At 40.6% G+C, this 6,000-nt stretch overlaps 1 protein-coding gene across 4 annotated transcripts in view; it reads left to right on the top strand.

Annotated features, from left to right (window-relative positions):
• Positions 1–2,297: 2,297 nt before the first annotated feature.
• myripb (myosin VIIA and Rab interacting protein b) overlaps positions 2,298–6,000 on the top strand; it is a 175,621-nt gene continuing 171,918 nt past the window's right edge. For all 4 annotated transcript variants that reach the window (XM_064941846.1, XM_064941845.1, XM_064941844.1 and 1 more), the window contains exon 1: positions 2,298–2,667. The gene's annotated coding sequence lies outside the window, so the exon portion shown is untranslated. The remainder of the gene's footprint in view (positions 2,668–6,000) is intronic.

The raw sequence follows: 6,000 nt of genomic DNA, 5'->3' as shown, positions 1-6,000 counted from the left end.
CCTGACCTTAAAAACACTGAGTTAATGTATAAACTTGACCTCAAACACTCAACTTCTAAATTTAACATTTGAGAAACATGGATGAACGTCTTATTTTGAATTGAGACAAAGAGCTAGTTGCTCTATTTATGAGTGGAAACACTTGGGAATAGATTTCCTAAATTAAAATAATTTTGCGTCTCAACTTCGAGGGGCAAAATAAATTCAGCCGTGGGACGTATTTGGCCCCGCGGGCCACCAGTTGACAATCCCTGCTCTAGCATGAGGCACCTTGATGTACCAGTAAACCCCCCTGAACAGGATTTTAGTCTGTTGTGGTTAGTAATGTAATGAGCAGATTTGTATCCGTACACTGTGAGAAGATTCTCCATGTCAATTAATCCATTTGGATTTGTATATCACGGCCTAACAACCATTGTAATGACAGACTGTTGATGGTGACAATCTAGTGTTCATTATTCAAATGCTAATGTCATGATAACGACTGTAGTTGGTCCTCAAAGGAAATAAAGTAGATGGTATTCAATAGAAGTTAATGAACTTTCTTATCTCTTCCCGTTCGCTTCATTAGCTGCAATTTATTTCATACACTCACTGGAAGCTAATATGAACTATTTCTGAGAATGTAATAAAGTGGCTGTAATAAAGAAGCTCTGTCCCAGACAAGTGATTTTTGGGACACATTAATTGTGGATCCTTTAAAGATCTTCACAATGACTAGTCCTGATGAGTCATAGGGGTTCAGGCCTACATGAAGGACTTCTACAATGCTAGTGATTAATTGTGAGTTATTCTATTCAATTTGATATGAAGAAGAGATCCAACGCAAAACATGAATGTGAACGTTATATATTTTTAGACAGTTATTACTTTTAATTGCGTGCGCACGTCATGATATATTGCATTTACATTTTGTTTAAACATATGAAAATATTTTGCATTCATAAATAAGATGAAGTAATCTGCACACTTGTTTTGGTGTTTTAACGGTTTAGTCTTGCCTCAGAGGGAACATAAGCATACAGGTATAGACAGGAACCCACAGTGTATCTGGGATGAAATAGAAAGTTCTGTCACTCCACTTCCTTCATTTGGAGGTCCAGGATAGGTGTCCATTCACAGCACAGTATTTTTTGTCAGCATTAACCTATTTGATCGTGTGTAGTACTCTTCATTTGTGTTGAAAGTCTGTCATACTAGTTTGAACACAGAGAGTGACGAAAAAGCCCCAGAGGTCCCCACAGGGACATCTAATCTGTGTAAGGCACCATAGCTGTCTGTCTATTGTGAGTGTCAGAGAGTGGAGGAGGAAATGGGCTGGATCTTATTCATGCTGTTCTCTTTGCTGAAATCAAAAGTGCTTTGCTGTCTTCTTCTTTTTCTCCACTACATTGCTCTTCTCAGCACTTTCCTAGCAGATCAAGCGTTGACAAAGAGACAAAGCCTCCACCTTCTCCTTAGGCTCCTTTGTGGCTTCTGTCCAGATCTCTGCACACCACCCCAGCCACTGCTCACCCCCCACCCTGCTTCGCAATCCATTGCTGAGGGTTCATGTGCCAAGCCCTGATTCAGCAGGAACAACGATTGATTATGCTGAGATGGTGATGTTTTCAGAGCAGAGGGAAAAATCTATGTTGACACACTAACTCTGCTCCCCACTTGATGAGGCCAAATAATAGAATGTTCATGTTTATCCGGATTTATGAGGTTTCGGTTGGTAAAGACTCCGTTATTTATCATTGGGGGTTGGCTTGAACAGACTGAGTTGTTGAACTTCTAAATTACTTCTACCCACATTTGCATAACATGAAAGTTTCTAATTTTCTATAGCCTACTTATCAGTTTGTTCGGGGTTGCATGCATGGCAGAATGGTAAACTAGAAAGAAAGAGGGTCTTTAAAGAACAGGCTTAATTTGAATTTGAATGGAGAATATGCACTGTGCCCCCTGATTTCTAAAGCAAAGTCCAATGAACGTTATCAGCTCACCATCCAGCCTACACAGCAGAATTTTATATTCATTTCGTGTTAATTGAGTTCTTTGATCCAGCGGGCACCAAGAGAGACAGAGAGATACTGCATGTCTAATTAGTTTACCATGCCTTTGTCTCTGCACGCAGATCTCAACAGAGTGCCAGTGGCGTTATGAATGAACGCCCCGCGCGAGTTAATTCTGCTGTAGCAGGGCTCGCGCTGCCTCCTCGAGTACCAGTGTCGGCTTGAGGCTCTCTGATTGGCTATCTCACAGCATGCCCAGGTGCTGACAAGAGGATGGAATCAGCAGCTGGATCTCACCGCGTTGCATGACAGAGACACCGAGAACAAGGTGCGCCTGACTATCTTTCCAGTTTTATGCTACCCAGATATTTTTTGAAATTGGCAGGAGAATCATCAACACAAGGAGAACAACGATACGTAAAGTCTCACCTCAGCGGGTCTGCGCCCTCTCACTGTAATCCAAACCTCGTGACTCTTCTACGGTCCCTGCTGCAACCGCTGCGTAGGGAAAATAACCCGAAGGAAAGGTAGTCAAAGTATTTGAGAGACATATCTGGAGGAAGTTTACCCTTGTAGACGTATCTGAACGCATCCTCCCACGTTGTGTGTCTGGGAGAGCGCTCTGTTTGGAGTCTGTAGCTGGCGGTCATCCGGCGCCCATTGATCTCGTGTAAGTGATCGATTATCAATTCAACTTCTCCTTTTGAGTTATTATAGTCTACCTTTGCCATATGATCGCAAGTAGCATTGACCAAAATTAAGAATGCCCAGATTCAAGATTGAAATAAACTTTGTCCTTGTTGAGAAATAGGTAGACAGGCCTATCATGCAAGCTAGCCTCTATCTATACGTTTGTTTACCTCGTTATAGCCTATCCATGTGGACAGATATGACCTATTTTTTTTATTCATTAGCCTGTTTTCTGATAAAGGTGACGCAACATAGCGGGAACCGAAATCCCCTCACCACATTCGTTTATCAACGCCACCTGTTATGCATGTTGATCGCTGATGTTCATGCATGACATTGATAATGTGTTTCAATGGATGGATAGCTGCACTGCAGCAATTGAATTCACGAGGTTCGATCTGAGGAAAAAAGGATTGCGTAGATTACACCCTGATTTAAACGTCAATGTAGTTATAGCCATAGAAATATAATTTCATTCATGCAAAATGCATAAAGAGACCTGGCAATCGGTGTAAATGCGACATATCAGGCACAACATGGTCAATTTCAGGATGCAGCGGTAATATACAGGCTAATATAGGTAATTGTGAACAAGTGTTTGGATGCCTCTGACGGTGCAAGGAGGAGTAGCCTAGGTCAAAACCATGGCAATGAATGAATATGGGTAAGAGTGAGTCACGAGAGCGGATTGGGGGATCAGCGGGAGAAATGCGATGTGTGTTAGGCTGCCAAAAAGTGACGGCTTGCAGTCATACCTTCAGTGTCTGGACTGTTGGACTGGTGGGGGTTTTATATTACTAATGTAATATTATATCCCATGATGTATACTTTGTATTTGGAGCCTTAAAATAAGCAAAGCAAGCATGCATACTGAGTGTTGGCTGCAGACACTGTGATGCCTAGACTTAGTGATGCCATTGTTCTCACCTGTTGGTCAGCAAGGTGATGTGTGAAAATGTATGACAATACAGACTGCAAAATGCTAAGTGTTATTATCTTATGGACACATAAAAAAGCAGGCCTTATTATACTACTGCACCTGTCTATGTTTATCTTTGATTGGCAAAATATTGTCTTTAAATTCAACTATCCTACTCTAGGTTAACAATTGGCTACTCACAATAATTAACATCAATATGCCACATTGTGTACATCTGATAGGCTATCAATGTTTATTATAGACCTGTATGGTGTGTTATGTTGATGTTATCATTCTAGGATCCTGTCTCCTTTTTTAATTCATATGTATTTGGTGAAAGGTGTTTTTTTGTTAAGTGATGTCATCAGCACAGTTACACAATAGTTTATTCACAGAAACAGTTGGATACTGCAGGTTGCGAATACAATGCAGCTTATTCTCACCTTGCCGCCTACTATAGAGGGTGGTAATTGGGAGGAATATGCAGGGTGTGATACGATGTAAGACAGTGACAAATGATCAGGTGTTCTTCCCAACCTGAAACCTGCGTTCCCACGTACAGGGCCCAGAATAGGTCCGAAATAGCACCCTAATTCCCATAGTGCTTGGCTCTGGTGAAAAGTAGTGCACTATATAGGGAATAGGGTGCCATCTATGTATTCAGTTGTTTTCACACCCTCCATCTCCAACATTAACCCTGAAAGCACAGAGCCTTGCTATTGGTCACACACCATAGGCCAATGGATAAACTTCAAGTGGCTAAGTCCTTTCATTTTATTCATAAGATACCTCTTAGAATTCAAATTTCTTTCTCACTCAGTGGATGCGTAACAAATGGCAGCATATACCCTCCATATTGCACTTATTTTGAACAGAGCCCTTTGGGCCCTTGTCTAAAGTAGTGCACTATTTACAATAAGGGTGTCATTACGGATGCAGATAGTGAGAGCTGTCCTCTCCCTTCTGGTTGAGGGTAAGCACTGATCCTTAAGCTAGCCTCCGAGAGGCTAAAACAAGCAGTTAATTTAGTGCTTGGCTGCCCCTGCCCTTTGAGCTCACAGGCCTGCTTGTTATGCATTAATCTGCTGTGGAGCCCTAGCTGGGTTGCATTGACACCATTACTGTATGTATCAGACAGCCTAGCCAACATACAATAAGGTTGTCAGTGTGTGGTTTCATGTCACAATGTGTTAGTAGGTCTGTGCATAATATCGTGTGTGGATGGATGTACCTGTGTCGATGTATGTGTGAATTTCCATTTGAGTGTGTGGGTTTGTCTCTGAAGAATAGCATACCCTCCTAACCTTGGACATCCTCAGCTGAGATGTTCTTCAGTCTGACCCAGTTCCATCTGGTATCCACAGTCCTGGCCTGTATGTTGCTGTTACATACTGTATCTATTCAATACATATGCTCTCAATACACATGGTGTTATTATTGTCTCTCATTTAGTCACACACACAAAGGCCAGGGAAGTCAAAGCTGAACAACAACTAACATTGTTTGTTTACTTAAAGAGAAAGCATCAATTGAAACACTAGATAAATATAGCTGAGAGCAGCAATGAACGGGGTTCACAGGATGATCGAAAGGACACCAGATCAGTTGGATAACAAAGCAAGCCTATCATGTAGGAACTGTCTTCCTTTGTGCAATCATGAGTAAAGGAGGAGATGAGGATTGCAGATTATTTTGAGCATTAGCATTACATATGCAAATAATGAGTTGTGAGTGGTTTCCTTTTTTATATATCAATACCAAATTCAATGTGGTTAATCTTAGTGATGGCGATGACAAGTTTCAAGTTGATAGGCCACTGTGGAGTGGATTTACAGTGGTTTAAATGGACATGTAAAATCAGATTCTTGATTTGTCTGACTGGCTGAACAACACCTTATCATCTGAAGCTGTGGAATACCATCATCCAAGACCTGCCAAATCTCTACATTCGTTTTTTTACAGCGTCTTTGAGATTCTCTTTGTAATGACAAGCACTATATAAAATACATCTATGATTATTATTGTGATGAGTCCAAAAACCAAGTTTAGAGTGAATCTAACTTTTAGTCAGATTTGTTATGATTATTTTAAGCATTAGCGTAACATAGTCCAAAAAGTGAATAGTTAATATTTGCCTTCTTTTTTAAGATATCAATGCCAAAGTTAACATGGTTCACCATGGTAATGTCTTTGATACCCTAAACCATTACAAGTTCATAGGCCATTGTGAAGTGGTTTTTCAAAGAGTTTAAATGGACACATAAAAGCAGATTTGATTTTATCAAAACTTACCTGACTTACACATTTCTCAGCCATCTCTAAACCAATCCCTTATCCTTTCTCAAACTAAATTAAGAAATATACCAAGGGCCTACATACGGAATGTGTTGTTAT

Source organism: Oncorhynchus masou, chromosome 28 (assembly GCF_036934945.1).
Source record: "Oncorhynchus masou masou isolate Uvic2021 chromosome 28, UVic_Omas_1.1, whole genome shotgun sequence".
NCBI classification, from domain to species: Eukaryota; Metazoa; Chordata; class Actinopteri; order Salmoniformes; family Salmonidae; genus Oncorhynchus; species Oncorhynchus masou.
This window is presented reverse-complemented; position numbering and strand designations above follow the sequence as displayed.